At 40.1% G+C, this 15,969-nt stretch overlaps 1 pseudogene; it reads right to left on the bottom strand.

The window, feature by feature from the left end:
- LOC140252682 (cytosolic phospholipase A2 epsilon-like) overlaps nucleotides 1–15,969 on the bottom strand; it is a 37,640-nt pseudogene that overhangs the window by 6,300 nt on the left and 15,371 nt on the right.

Here is a 15,969-nt window from a genome sequence, read left to right as displayed (position 1 = left end):
CGTCCCAGCATTGCTCTGAAGAAGTAGAGAATGCCAAGGAGAAAGGTGTAGGAAGTGGGCTGGTGACTTGCTGACATTTCTGGCCATGGAAAAGGAGATGCAGGCACTCTGTTGGATATCTGCAGGAAAGGGGATGTTGTGGCATCAAATTGCTTTCTTATGCCTCCCCATGAGCTACAGTGAAACCTCCAAACAGGCAAAAAAACTTCTCCAAACACCCCTGAAACTTCCTTCGTGCAATTGGTGGAAGTTGGAAGAACAATGAGGCAAGAGATTGCTTTCATGAAGGGAAAAAAGCATTTCTTAGTGATTTTATTGTTCTTGTGTATGACAGAAAAAAACTGTAACTACTAAGATCTGTTCACAGTGCAAAATGGAAGTGTCCTGGAGGACTGATCAGTGTTTGCTGCAGCAGTAACTCTTTCAGAGAAAATAAAGAGTCCTTCAGATAGTGACCTGTTATGAATTCTTAAGTTTCAACAAATTCTTCTGGTAGATAAAAACGTGATAACTGATTCATTTCAGAAGAGGGGTTGGCCCAGGATGGATTATATTAAATTACATTACCTTTACCCTGGTCAACAAATTACCTTCCAAAAAGCAGATTCTTGATTCTGGGATTTTCTTCATCAGACAACCCATGAAGAACTCACTGCCAAAATCTTCTGCACGAATGTAGGCACCATATTTCAGAAATCCTACCTCATAAGGAGTGAATTCCACCCATTCTGAAAAGAAAAGAACACAGACTGATTACAGCAGCAGAGGCTTAAATTAGTTGAATAAAAAATATGATATTAGCCAATTTAAGGCAGACTGGTTCTGAGCTAACACAGTTACAGCAGATAGCTTTTTTTATTCACTGTGTTATTTCACAGTGTGGAACATAGAGAGTGAATTGCCTCCTTACATCTAAACGCGTCTGCAAGCTTCAGGTTTTGTGGCACTTTCTACAGACACGCTGAGCAAGTAATTTCAGGATAATGTTCTCCATCATCCATATACTGAGGACTTCAAAGATTCAACTATTAAAAAATCTACTTCTAGGTGAATTGGCTCCTTTGAGGATTTGTGCACCTAATTGATTTATCTAACTGAACCTAAAGGGACCCCTTCATGGAATTAAAAGTTAGGTGCAATTCAGAAGTATGATTACCTCTGAAATCCTGGTCGCTGATTTTATCCTTCACATTGAGGGAGAGGTAGATGGGCATGGGATTCTGACCGCGGTTTAGTGCCTGCTGCTGATCTGTGAGCTTCTGGGAGTCCTCCTGTTTTGAAGAAAGAAGTAGCTGAGGACAGTCAGATGACACAAAGAGCCTCTCATTTCACCTGAACCTGGGCTCTGACAACAAAGAGCGTACCAGACTGACTAGGATGTTCCCCACTGGTTTAATGTAGAGAGATGCTCTGATCCCTCTCTCTGACCCTCCTCTGCCTCAGCACTTCAGCACACAAACAGACCTCATGATATGGATGGTCTAAATTCACGTGATGAGAAAAAAAAAAAAAAATTAAAAAAAAAAGAAGTAAGAAGTCTGGAAATATTTGAAAAACACTCTTGGCATGTAATATTTCATTCAGGAAGGGTAATCTCTGTCTTTAGCTTCTCAGAAGATCCTCTTTTCTTCAGGTCTGTGCCAAGGTCCAGACAGAGTTAATATTCAGAGAGGCTTGTCTCTTTATTCTCCAGCTGTGTTAAGAAAGAATAGAGGATGGTTTGGGAGTGGTGTCAAGGCTTAAGAGGCAGCTGTGCTTCTTCTTTGCCTTGTCACATTGTGTAGCTCTTTTTGAAATGAACAGTAGGATTTTCACTTAAATATTTACATATTAATTCAGTTGTTTTTTAAGTTGCTCAAACTAGAAATTTTCTAATATTTATTTTTATTCTCACCCTATCTGTTCCAGGTGTGACGTTAATGTCTGCATAATACAGTCAGCAAACACATGAAACTGATACCAACGAGGCGTGTAGTTCAGGCATGTGTCTGAAAACCAGCCACTTGAGAAAAGTGCGGTCAGGCAATGGAACAGTTTGCCCAAGGGGGTTGTGGAGTCTCCACCTATACAGGTATTCAGAACTTGACTGGACACAATCCTGGGCAACCTGCTCCATAGCTGCTCAGGCAGAGTTGTTGGATCAGATAACCTCCAGCCTCAGCCACTTTGATTTACTTCTGCCCTCACCACTGTATCCATTAAATATGCAAATCTGAAAAGCCCTTCTGTTGTACCTTGTCATGGAACATAGATTCAATGATGAGTCCCCACAGATCTGTGAAACTTATCTGATGTCCTTCCTGTTTTCTTTGGCATAACTCTTTCAAGTAGTATTTCAGACGGTCTGGAGCAAAACAAGCCAAGAACTTATTTTTAAGCACGTGCCTTCGGATATCATCGAGTGATTTCTTAAGATTCTTCTGCGACCAGTCAGGATCTTCATACAAGTTTGCCATGGTCCTAAAGAAGAAAGAAACACAAAGAAAAGTGTGAAATCTCAAGCTGAGCTTTAGGAAATTGTGGAGGTTTTTGTATGATGTTTTGATTTACTCAACAAAACACACATACATGCAGTACCACCTGCATCTTTAAGCAGGATTGCCTTAGTTCCAGATGCTAACAAATACCAACTGAAGGAAATGAGAAAAAGCCACAGCAGAAAAGGAAAGCCTTTTCTTAATAGCACTGGCTAAAAATGTTATGAACAATGATAGCTTCTGGTGTTGTAGGTAGTAACCACTAGACATTTAAATAAAGCTCCAACTAGCAGCTCACCACTGTAATTCTTTGAGTCAATTACTGAAATCACTTATAGCAAACTCCAATGAAAACTTTGTTTATCTTGGCCTTACCATGTTGTGCCAGACAGACCGGTGATGTAAGAAACACAGTCCAAGACATTCAGATCCTGCACGCTCAGAAGGTGAGCGTACATGGCTGTCAGAGCTCTGGTTCCACCACCTGTTGTCATGATTGCCACCACAGGTACCTGTTCAATCCCAAAATACATGCATTTAATAAGACAGTTGGGAGGGGAGAGAGAGATTTCATTGATTAGAAAAGAGAGTGTTGCAACACTGCTAAAGTAATAAAGCTGCTGCATACCAGTGGTCTGCAAGGACAAGCAAGACCTGAATTTGTAATGGGGCACGGAAGGAATAAGAGACTCCCCAAAAGATTGTGGAGTTTCTCTCCTGGAGATCTTCAAAAGCCAACTGAACATAGCCCTGGGAAACCTTCTCTGGGTGTTCCTGCTTGAGCAGGGGCTGGATCAGGTGGCTCCAGAAGCCCCTTACAACCTCAATCATTCTGTGATTTTGTTTTCCCTGCCAAGGACTTGTGCAATTAAACATGAGACCCACTATCTCAAACATCAAAATTTCAGAGTGCTATTGCAAAACCAAAAACCATGGATGAGCACAAAATGGTACCTCCTGCCACCTGAACCAGATTTTTACCAGATGCAACAGACCAGAAAACATGGGTGGTGTCTCACTGTTTCTTTGTGAGTAACAATAATCTGTTATTCATGTTAAGCTTGAGAAAGCTGATCCCTACTATTGCATAGTTATTTCATGATAATACTAGATGCATCATGACTAATGGGTTTAAGAGAGCACTGACCAATTCAGACCATGTGGTACCAGAAGATAGCAACCCCATTCCCTTTTACAACTCTGTAGGGAAAGAGGAGCTGTGTGAACCCAACCTACTTCATACATAAGCACAATACTTGGTACATATTGCATTGTGAATACTTCACTTACTTTACCCTGATTTAGCTACAGATGTTCAATGTAGGGAAATTGGGCTAGGTGACCTTTAAGGGTCCCTTTTAACTCAAATTATCCTACAAGGCTTTTCTTAATCTTCCCTATGAGCACTCATTTCTTCTGTAGAACAACAAAGCTAGCTATAGTAAGTGCATTAAACTTCCTGATTTCCCGAAACTAAGGAAAATAGAATACAAATCCTATATTTTGACATCCAGCTGCACAGAAAGCAAAGAATAATTATGTCTCAGCTACCTCATCATCCTCCAAGTCCTCCTTCAACTGAAGAATGTCCTTCAGAGCAGCCGCAACAACCTTCTTCCTTTTGCGAATGAAATCCTGTTCCTGCGTGCACAAGTCAAAGCCCAGACGTACATCGAGGTCTTCCTGGCTGGAACACAATGTCAAGTACGTCATGCTTACAGCAACATTCAGTAGTTAAACTGCTTTTGCTTCATAAATTGTTGTGTCTTGACCATTATTCACATATAAAGCAGAACAGGAAAAGAAGAAAGGTTTGATCCTAGAGAACAGCACCACATCTTTGTCTGGACTAAGGGGGATTCTTTTTTTCCTCTTTTTTGCCCACTCCTTACTGAAGATGAGTGAAATCAGATAGAGCTGCAAGTAACACGCCAGCTCCCTGTCAGACATGAAGCCAAAAGCCTGCAGAGGGCAGGGTTTTGAAGATGAGTTTTAAATGCACCTTCAAAAGCTGTGCAAACTTCCACAGACTCCCTCACATCCCAAATAGAAGGTATGGTTCAAATGTTTGCCATTGTTGGCTTTGTAGGGAAGCTCCATACAAAATCTCACAGATACACCCTCTAAAACTTACAAAGGCCTTAACCATGACTCAAAATACACAGTGTGATTCCATGGTTTAAAAATAAGTTAATGTGCATTTATTTCTTTATTTATCTGATTAAAATTTATGCAGGTACCTGTATTACATCAGTTTCTTTTCATATCCTAGAGTCACTAGGTACTCTGGCTTTGGCCTTCCTGTTCCCTTGTCTGTGCTTACAGAAACAGAATTGGTTTCTTTCAGTGAGTTTTGAAATGTGGCTTTTGTTGAAAGTCTACCTTTGCTAACAATGGCTAGAGGTTTCTGCAAGTACTCACACTGGCCTTTGATGAATAATACTGATCACAGTAAAATATCAACAAAAAATATTATGTGTTCTGGATAAAAACATCTTAACTCATTGTATAGTCCTTTTACATAAAATCACAGCCTCTGAAAGTCCATATTGTTCCAGGTCCATTTTATTTCATTGCCTGAAAAGAGGACAAGCCAACACTTAAAACACAGACAGTATCAAATGGATTGGAACTTGACTGACAATTATCCACAAACAAAGGGACGTGGTTTAGTGGTAGACAGTAGTATCAGGCAGTGATTAGACTAGATGATCTTATAGGTCTTTTTCAACCAAAAAGATCCTATAACTCTATTAAGACAAATAAGATCTCTTACCATTTTTTTGTCTTTAAGAGCAAACCAAGTTTTCTGCACTGAAAAATCAAAAAGGTAAAATAATGAAATAGATATTTTAAGACAATCTGATTTCCTCACACTTGAAGGGGCATAGCTCTTTTGGGTCATTACATCTACAGCACTCTGAACTTCATTAAACTAAGAGTGGGAGATAGACTGTCCCCCCCAGTGGTTTGTTATTATTCAGAGATGTACGCTAAATTAACAATTTAAAGTTACAACACTATCATCTATGGCCTTCATCTTCCTTCTGTTAAGAAGTTCAGGCGTAGCTTGCTCAAGTACTGCTTATCTACACAAAGAAGAGAAGAGATACAGTGGTTTACATCCCTGGAAGACTATCATTAAACCTCGTTCTAGAACAAACAGCAGTATTTCATGCAACAACATGAGATGCAAGGGGAAGCCAAAGTGCATGTGTCTCCTAGGGTGCTGAGCCTCACCCCTCTGCTCTAGTAGCATCCAGTGACTTCCAGCTTGGTAAAGAACATGGACCATATAAGAAGAATGAGAAGCAGCTCAGGCATTTTCTTCTTCTTCCTTCTCACATGAATTTTGCTCCAATCAATTTACTTTATTATGCATCACAATAGAAGCAAGGGAGGTTAGAAAACAATCGGTTCTGTATGAAGAGAGAGGGACTTCTCTGTCTTTGGAACCAGTAGAAATTTGGGAAAATTTGCAAAGGATTCTCAACAGTCATCAGATGCTTACCTTGCTAACTGCTTCCTGCTCAGAAAGGAGCGACTTCAGAGGTAAAGTCAGGGAGATGCTTCTGCTCCTCCTTTCTCTGCATGTCACACAAGCACACTGAAAAGGAGCATGGAGGTCCTTTTGGTTAAGACAGAAATGTTCTTCTCTTGCTGCCTACTCATATATAAAGGTCAATTCATAGGACTGTCTGACATGTTGACTACCATGTTCAGGGGTAACGTACAAAGCTGGGCATCCTCCTCTTCTTTGTGAGTTCAATATCCAGTGAGGGTTGCTTGTATTTGGCATAGTGGAAGAGAGTGGGATCTGGGAGAGGGAAACGAGAGCCAGAGCCCAGTGAAACCTTCTGCACTTCTTCAAATGATCCTCTCACTGTAAACGTTAGCTCATTCTCTAAAACAATGAAATAAAACACACAGAGTAGTTACTTTTAATTGGAAGTAAAGAGAAAAGGGGGAAAAGAAGCAAAAGGTAGATACAAACAACCCCTCTCTTCTCTCCCTGTGTACCTGGAAAGCTGATATCTGAATGTGATTCAAGCCCACACACTACAGGTTGTTGTGTCATTATAATAGACTGAACAAAAAGGCAGCTGTGGGTGTGAGGTGAATGCCAGCAAGTTTTAGACGGCTGCATTTCTATTGCAGCTCCACGATCACAATAAGTGCCACCACATAACTTGCTCTATAAGGTGTTCTCGTATCTGCAAAATAATGAGCAACAATAGTTCTCAGTCCCCTAAATTAAGATCTGACTCTGCAGTAGTTGGCCATATTTATCAGAAGAGTTTGGCTAATCCTGCCGGCGTGTGTTATACATGTTCTGAAGTTGCGTACCAGATGCAGCCCCTCATGGGAGGTGGGCAGAGGAACTCCTAGATTCTGGTTCTTGATCAGGGTCAGGCATGAGCCAGCTGCTGAGCGGCTAACCCCTGCAAAAAATGAGGTGTTTCTGTGTGTGTGTCACAGATCCTGAGGAAACTTAAGGCCAGGGACTATCATGTCTAAGGAGGTAAGATTCTTCAGGGGTTATCAGTAGTACAGCAGAGGTTTTTAGGATCTCAGCTTGGGGTTTAGATACTTCCCATGCAGGCATCTTATGTCATTTCTCATCCGGCACAGAGCTCTCTGTGCAGTCAGAACTTTGAACCTGTACCTGCTGCAGAATAAGCAGCGTTCCCTACTGGAAAGATTTTACAAATTGCCTTAGATGAGGTCAGTAAAAGCTTTAGTATTTGGCTGGCACAATTTCTAGGCATTGTTAGAAAGGGTAAAGTCACTAATACTCAGTTAAAGAACCAGGAAGCTTACCTGCAAAGTGCTTTTTTTTCACCCTGCTGTCAAACTCAACTTCCAAGCAGGCCAGCTCACGGCTCTGTAACAGACATGACCAGGACAGGGAATTAGGTTACTGAGCCAGATATCTCAACACCAGTGCTGGCAGGTGTTGGAAGGATCATTGCTTGAATGTGTGGGCTAAATGTGCAGGAGTATTCTTCCAGACCCGGTGAAAAAGAGAATGAACTTCACTATCATATGGTAAGATGGTGCAATGCTAAGTGAGCTGTAATTTTCTACGGATGCAAAAAAACAAAAGAAAATGATAGCAGCCTGAAGGCTCCTCTAGAATCATGTTGGCCTCCTCTAAGGAGAAAACAAAGCTCATAATAGAAGTCTCACCAAAGAGTGAAGACTTAAGTGTTTCCCTGTTTCCCTCACCACTGTTGAAGTCAGCTAAGATAAGGAACAAGGAAGGAAAGAAAGCAAGAAAACAAAGCAAATAATGTTTTATGTTTTACCACTACTGCCCCATTTGTGACGATGGCTTCAGGATGATCCTGGCTAGAAAACAAAAATAACACGTATCTTAGAAATTACATCATTTGGATTTTTTTTTTTAAACAGGACATATTTTTTTCGGAGAGATTTTGATTTTATTTGCTTCCTTCTACTGTTCATAAAAGCATGCTTCATTTTCACTAGAAGCCACATAGCTTACAGAGCAGAAATGATTCAATTGCAATAAAGCACCTGGGAAGTGCCTGTAACAAACTTAGTACTACAGGTATGTCCCAGATTGGTTAGCAATATTATCCTCAGCCATGAGCCATCCAGAGAACCTATGGACTTACTGAAGTCTATATCTCCAGTTTCTGGAAGTCAACTCCAAACCAAATAAATAATAATTTTTAAAGAATGTTGTAGAATTAAAATCACGAACTTATTCTCCATGCTGTGACTTTTTTAATTTCTTTATTTATTTTTATTTTTTCCTAATAGCGATCTGCTGATGCACACACTGAGTTTGGACAAAGGGATACTGGCTATTGAGGTGACACTGGTTATACAGAAAATTTCCCTGCATCAATGACTCTCTCTCTCTGAGCTGCTGCTTCCATAAAAACAGGGTTTTACTCACATGCTCTCCAAGAGAAACTCAACTTCCAGCTCCTGACTCTCCTGAAAATGAATGAAAAAATGAGACATACTCAGCCAACACATGCAAAGGTTTGCAAACGCAGCCTTTGTTTCTGCAAGCACAGTTTCTTTATGCTTTACTGAATAACAATATTCCATTTCTTGTTTGCTATTAAAGGACAGATGCAGCTTTTTCTTCTCTGAGGAAGAAGAGATCTCACTTGTACTAGCAGAGCAAAGGATGTTTACAAGTCTCTCTAGTAAACCTTCATTTTTCACAACTGCTTCCTTTCTAGCTTCCACATGTCGAGCACAACATTCTAAAACTTAACATTTAGAAAACTGTCATGGTATGTTCTGTCCTTGAATTGTTTTCGTTTTTATAATCTGTGTTAAGATTAGATAAACTGTCATTTTCTGTCAGTTAAGTAAAAGTGCAAAGCTTCCCTAAAACTTCATCTGTTCTGGGACTTGAGTGTTTGGCCAGAATCTGCGCCAGATGAAACCAACAGCACTTTGAGAGAGCTGAAAATTTTGCCATCAATATAGAATTTCCAAGATTTTAAGAAAATTTGCTATGGTTGAACTCAGAAGTTGGTTCTGGTGGTACAAGACATCAAATCTACTACCTCAAGACATTTATGCTTTTTCCATTCTGGTTTAACTTCTGACTGTATTCTTACCTGTGGATTCAGTGGGAATGCCACTATCACACTTTTCCCAAGGGGGATTTTAGCTACATCAAAAAGAACAATAGCATGGTCGTCGTCACAAATGACGTCATCATCAGAAACAGTCATTTCTAGAATATTCTGGTAAAAGAAATGAAAAATGTACAATCTGTTAGCTTGTCCTCAATAAATATAACATTGTGCAGCTATTCCATGCTCAGCATCAGCTTTAGAGAGAGGAAATAAATAGAAAAGCATTGATGACAAATTGGCACCAGAGTAAGAAAATCAGTGTATTCTCCTTTATAAGGAACAGCTTCTAGTCTTATCAATTAAGGCTGAAATTACATTATTATTTCAGTTTAAAAGTAACTCATCAAGTGTAATATTTTAGGAAGTAATATGGATAAGCATTAGTACTATATTGTCCCATATCAACAGGAGCAGTAAAGGTCGCTTCATTATTAATAACTTCCAAGGCTGACTTTTTGCACTCTTCTTGGGCTTTCCACTTTCATCCAGCTGCATTCATTCAGAATAGTATGATTAGCAGTGCTAAGCTGGATACAAATTTTAATTATACCAGAATTTAACAGCTTCTTGGCTTTGATTTGCATTTATTTCCTGTCCTCTCTGTGAAAGAGAGGTTTATCTGCTCTAACACTGCTTTGTAGATTTACTTCATTGTTTCTCTGTAATGTCACTCTGCCACTGGTTCTCTTAGCCTTCTGCAAGCAGGTCAGGCTCAGTTGCTGATACACAAACAAAAAGCATCCGTGAGGAAGGAAGTGACAAAAGCCAAAGATGTTCACTCCAGCTTGCTATAACTTTAAGTAAACTCAGATCTGTAGTAGAAGTGTTGACATCCTGCTTTGTTTTAAACCAAAAGAAACAGCATACAGATAAGATGAGAGTTTTGGGTACCTTGACTTTTCTCTGTATCCGGAAGTAGAAAGTTTCATTCCACACAGGATCTCTGCAGTTCTTGATGGTTTTTGTTCGGAATTTCTCATCTGAAGCAGTTGGCAACCAGAGACTCACGTAGCAATCAGATTGGCTTACTATAGAAACACAGGCACAAAATGTCTGGCAGGGCAACAACAGCACAAAAGATGGAGGCACATAAGGGCTCTGTAGTTTGAACATGGATAAGAGACAGACAGTTCCTTCTCATATCCACAGGCCCATGCAGGACGATAGGAATTATAGAGCTAGATAAAGATAACTTGTTCATTGCAACATTATTTTAAGAATCCGAGTATCTAAATAGTTATACACAATCCCCCATGCATGTATTTAAATACAGTTCTAGCCATTAATATAATAATATAAGCAGCCAAAAGTCTTATATTGTCCCTTATCAATATTTTTTTCAGTTCCATGGTAAGTTTGCAGAAGAAGACATTTGCCACATAGAAGCCTGTCTGTATTTTGATCATACTATCACCATATGGCAAACTAAATACTTTCAAGTGTTTGCTACATCTCAACAGCAAAGATCCCTACATTACACATATCCCAGCCTTAGTCTTCCTGATAGACAGAGAAGAGACAACAAGAAGAACTGGACACAAGTTTTCTCCCTGGCAAGACTGGGCTATTGCTCATCCAGCCAGACCTCTGAGGGCAGCAGCACCAAATGTGCCAGACTGGCATGAGCAGTAAGCAAAGAAATGAATTTCAGCTAAAACAAGGAAATAGCAAAAGAAGAAGGTACCAAACCCACTAAAGGAACCAATTGAGAAAGGTAGGGAGACTATAGGGGCTCACAAATGTAACAGAAGCAAACTTAATCCCAACATTTTTTATCCTGATCTACTTTGCTTCATAACTGTAATGTGCATGTTTGTATATGCTCATAATGTTTTTTACATGCAATCCTTATGTAAAAAAACAAACACAAAAAACATTAATAAGGTGAGAATTTGATCTAGAAACTTGTCTTTTCAAATTCATGTTTCTGTGTCTGCAATGTAATTCCATGAGAAACATTAAAAGAATCAGGGTTTGAGCCTGATTCAGATAATAACTACCTGCCATGCCTTACTATTAACCCTCCATGACAGAAAAATTAATTATCCCACCCATGCTGAGTATTGTGTCCTTAGGTGGGGTAGGAAGGGAGAGATCTACTAACAGTACAATTGTTCCTTCAGTATGTCAAGAGGAAGCCGGGGATCCTTTTCCTGGTGTTTGCTGAAAGACCTGGAAGCCATTTCCTACTCCACCTCTATCCTCAGGAAAAATGAAGAAGCAGAAAGGCTTTGCAACTTGCAGATGAAGGAAAGGAACTTGCAGTTACTACAAGGATTCCAGTCCCATAGGTCATGAGCCAAGTAAACACCAAAGAGATTCTCAGAACTTGAAAAAGAACTTTTCCAGGAGCAACTGGAAGGGGCTGATCCATCTTGTGATATAAACCCGTTTTGGGGAGAAAAGGGAAGAGAGGGTTCTGGTTCCACAGCAATCACTAAAACTACCTACCACATGGGCAAAAATATTAACATTTGTTTTCTGTAAGCATACACCAAGATTTGAGTAAGTTCAAGTGAAACACTGACTCTGCTGATAAAATAGAGTAAACCGCTCACAGCCCTCTGAAGCTGGCAGACCCACAGTGTGTGGGAGAAGCACAGGCAAGCAGTGCCAGATGCTCACCAGCAGTCTGCAATACAGTCAGAATTATGGGCAAAATGTACCATATGTCAGAGGTTAAAAGAGAGGTAGTTCTGGTGTCTGCGCTCAGATATATTGCTTTGGGATTTTTTGCCTAAATACAAAGTATCACTTGAAATCTATGAAACTGTGTCAGGAGTTGTAAGGTATCCCTGAAGGGTGATGACTGGCAGGGAGACCTTCAGATAACTCTTTGCACTGAATCTGAAGGAATTTCTTGAAACTGCCAGGTAAGCTCTGCACAAAGGATCTAAGTTGTCTTTCTGTCTCTGAAGGTGATCCCACAAGAAATATTTCAGTGCTGCAGGTTTTTACATAATTGAAAAAAAAAAAAAAAAAAAAAAAAAAAAAAAAGGATAATATCTTGATTTTGGCAACTACTGTTGTAGGATTCTATTTACACTGTACAGGAGGGCTGTAATTACCAATCTGTCTGATATACTGAAATAACTCCCCTCACTGCAACATCTGATGGCCTGCCAAGCTATGATGTACTTATCCTGATATGTGGTATCACCAGCTCTGATCTATGGTTTCTCAATAGGAAGCCTAGATCTTCACATGACTTCAGGCCATCTAGATTTTCCCTCCTCTCATTAATGCACTTATCACTCCTGATGCCAAGCGTTCCAAAAACACGAGTCCATCTTCCCCCAAAATCACCGAAGCAGATGCGATGTGATGCACTTCAAAAACACTACACTGATCTGAGTCATAAACTCTCTCCTTTTTGATATCTGGCTACTATAGGGTACAGGAAGAACTTTGCAATATTTTTGCTATGACTGCAAAGGTCAGTTCTTTCCATCTCTTCTTCTAAATGAGAACAGAGATGCTCTGTCCTTTCAACCATACAGTACATACTTAAGACTCATGATAAAACTGAAAAAAGCTGACAATGCTCGGAGTCTGTGCTGAGCATGAATGATCTGCCACCGCATTTATGAATCTCTTTTGTTACTGTTTCATCTACAGATTTGTTGGAGTGTTTCTCTTGATAAAACATTTACTTGAGTTTAAATGCTGAAATTATTTTTCCATATGGCATTGTGTTCATAAATATTTACTTAAAATAAGCTATTGACAGTTCTTCATCAAACTATGGAAGCACAAGCTGTATAAACAGGCAACTAAATCGATTAAAAACAGGCTCAGCTGCAAGGCTCAAAGAATTGTAATCAGCAGCACAGTCTGGCTGGAAGCCAGTCACTGGAGGTGCACCCCCGGGGCTGACACTGAGGCCAATACTGTTTACCGACTTCATTAACAATGTGGGTTATGGAATGGATTTTGCAGATGATACAAAACTGGGAGGAGTGGCTGACAGATCAGGCCAGCTGGAACCTCATGAAGTTAAATAAGGGAAATGCCATGTCCTTCATATGAATGGGAATAATATCATGCACTGAAAAAAGCTGAGGGCCAAATGACTGGGGGAAATAACTGCAGAGAAGAAGCTAGGGGTTCTGGTGGACACCAGGTGGAACATAAGCCAGCAGTATGGCAGACAATGCCTACAGCCCCCTGGGATGCATTAGAAGGAGCACTATCACCAGGTAGTGAAAGGTTGACTTTCTGTCAACTCTGCACTGATAAGGCTCCATCAGGAGTGCTGAGACCATTTCTGTGACAAGAGAGAGATGAACACACTGGAGTGAGCACATCAAAAGGTCACAAAGAATATCAGGAGCTTGGGCCATCTGACATATTTGGAGGGTCTGAAACAGCTAGGACTCTTCAGCTTGTAACAGAAAAAGCTCCACAGGATTTTACCAATTTATCTAAATACCCAATGGGAACAACAAGAGAGTCAGACTCTCCTCACCAGTGCACAGTGAAGAGGCAGAAAGCACAAATCAAAATACAGGAAAACCCATTTAAACATAGCAAAAAGGTAGGTCTAAGAAAACAAAACTAAAAAAAAAAAAAAAAAAACAAAAAAAAAAAAAAACCAACAACTGTGAGAGTAGTCAAACACCAAAACAGGTTGGCCAGATTGATTCTGGAGTCTCCATCTTTGAGATATCCAAAGCCAGCTGAGTTGAAAATCACTCTGGGAAGCCTGCCCCAGCTGATCCTGCTTTAAGCAGAGGGTTTGACTAGATGATGTCTGGAGGCACCTTCCTCCCTCAGCCATTCTGCTTCTGGGTGTGATGGTAAGGCTAGCTTATCACAGACAAATTATATATAATTGTTAGTAACAGATTTTGACCTTGAAGATGAGGTGAGGCGGGGCCACTAGGACAAAGCATATCCTTTTCCGGTGGAGAAAGAAACCATGCCACATATGTTTATGCCTTAGTTTGTCTACATTCTCTGCTGATGGGAAGATATGTCGTTTCCCATCAAATTCCTGCTATTTCCTACATTCTCCTTGATTTGTAAAGACAGTATCAGCTATCCTTTATGCCGTGACACTTATATATTCCTGCAGAAGTGGTGTTAATTCATATGAAGTTAACTTCATATGCAAACAGGGAGAACAATAAAAATAACAGGACAGTGGGATGTATGATGAAAACTGTGATACCCTATTTACATAGGAGAACTTGAAATGATTAACCAGCTTCTTCAGTCTCTCTTAGCCCTGGAAAGAAAACAATAAAAAAACATAAGGAAGAGCTAGCAAAAGGTCCTCCAGTTCATACATTACTTCCTGAGAGCTAACAAAAGAAATTATATTTGCCTTTTCTTCATGCTCTAGTTTTAATGCAACTTTGTATTGCTGGGCATCATTAGCAATTTCATGCCATGCATGGCTCTTACATCACAGCACATGTGGCAACCTCATTCCCTCATAACATAATGTCACCCCATGGAGATGCTGAGACATCTGAACTCGCAGCCTTCCGTGTCACTACTAGGTGTCATTTATATCCTCCTCTCATTTTCAGCTTCTTGTACAGTTGCTTTTGTGCACTGCTGGTCTATTTCTCATCTCTGTCCTCACACTAAAAATGGGACAAACATTCAGAACTGAACCCATATATTCAGAACCACTAACAACTGTTTGCTGCACCATGAGGGTACAGTCCTTTGACATGTTTCTAAAATTAACAATCACATGCTACAATCAGTTATGTCTATCAGAAAAAAAAATAACAAGACTGAAAAACAAGTCATATGAGAAAAAAAACAGTCTTTTAAGAACAGTGAGCATAAACTATGAAATCCCATCTATCCTGTTACTGCACTTCATAATGCCCAATATACAGAGAGAGTTATACATATGTACACATATATAATTTTCTTCTAGTGAATTCCTCTCTACCTGCACAGACAGGTTTCCCTTGAATCCCAGTTTACCTCACTTCACCTAAGAGGAGGAGAGCTGCTCCTATTTCTCAGTCTCCAGATGACATCTCCAGGGTCATCTACTTTCACCAACATTAAACAATATTATGAAGTCAATATGAAACTCACATCAAGTAACTTCTTATTAGGTGATACAGTTCAAATTCAGCATTGCAGCCAGCCAGTATTGATGGGGCTGATTACATTAGGCCAGACTTCCCATCTGTTCTCTTCACCTTTTCTGCATTAACTTGCCCACATATGTTCTTCAGCAGCAAAGATCAGTTCTTAGTGTACTGTATCACTCAATATCTACATTAGTATAATTTCAAAGAACCATCCAGCACAGAGACTTCCCTCTTCAGGAAGATACAGTGAAGTCCAAGAGGTTTTCACCTTTTCACATACTAAATAATATCATTAGTATTACTCAGAAACCTGGGAGAAGTCATCTTTCGCTTGCAGCACAACAGCTCTTCTCCTCTCTTTTAAAGCTGAAACTTCAGGTGTGACAGATGATGCAGAGCCCCTGACTGATGACTTGTTTGACCACAAGAGTGGGGTAGCTCCAGCTGTGTGCTGCACGGACTAACATAAAATGAGTAAATGCTAACAGTGGTGCAGCTCTGCACAACTATTTTGTAACTGATTTGTTTAAGGCTAAAAATTAGAAGATAGAGAACCTGAGCTACTGCGGTCCTTCTCTCCTCATCCTTCTGGCAAATACAATCATTGGAGGTGCTGTTAGAGGTGAGAAAAGGAGCTAATGCACTTTTTCCTCCACCACCTCATCTTGATCAGATATTTCTCCTGTCAGCCACTGAGATTTATGAAAGCCTCTGGTGCATGTGCCTTCACCCTCCCTGAAGTTTCCACCCTGCCCTGCACACCTTCAACTGAGAAGCAGCAAGTGAAAGCACAAG

This window comes from Excalfactoria chinensis, chromosome 5 (assembly GCF_039878825.1).
Source record: "Excalfactoria chinensis isolate bCotChi1 chromosome 5, bCotChi1.hap2, whole genome shotgun sequence".
Classification (NCBI taxonomy): domain Eukaryota; kingdom Metazoa; phylum Chordata; class Aves; order Galliformes; family Phasianidae; genus Excalfactoria; species Excalfactoria chinensis.
Note: the sequence above shows the minus strand (reverse complement) of the source record. Positions and strands in the feature narration are given on the sequence as shown.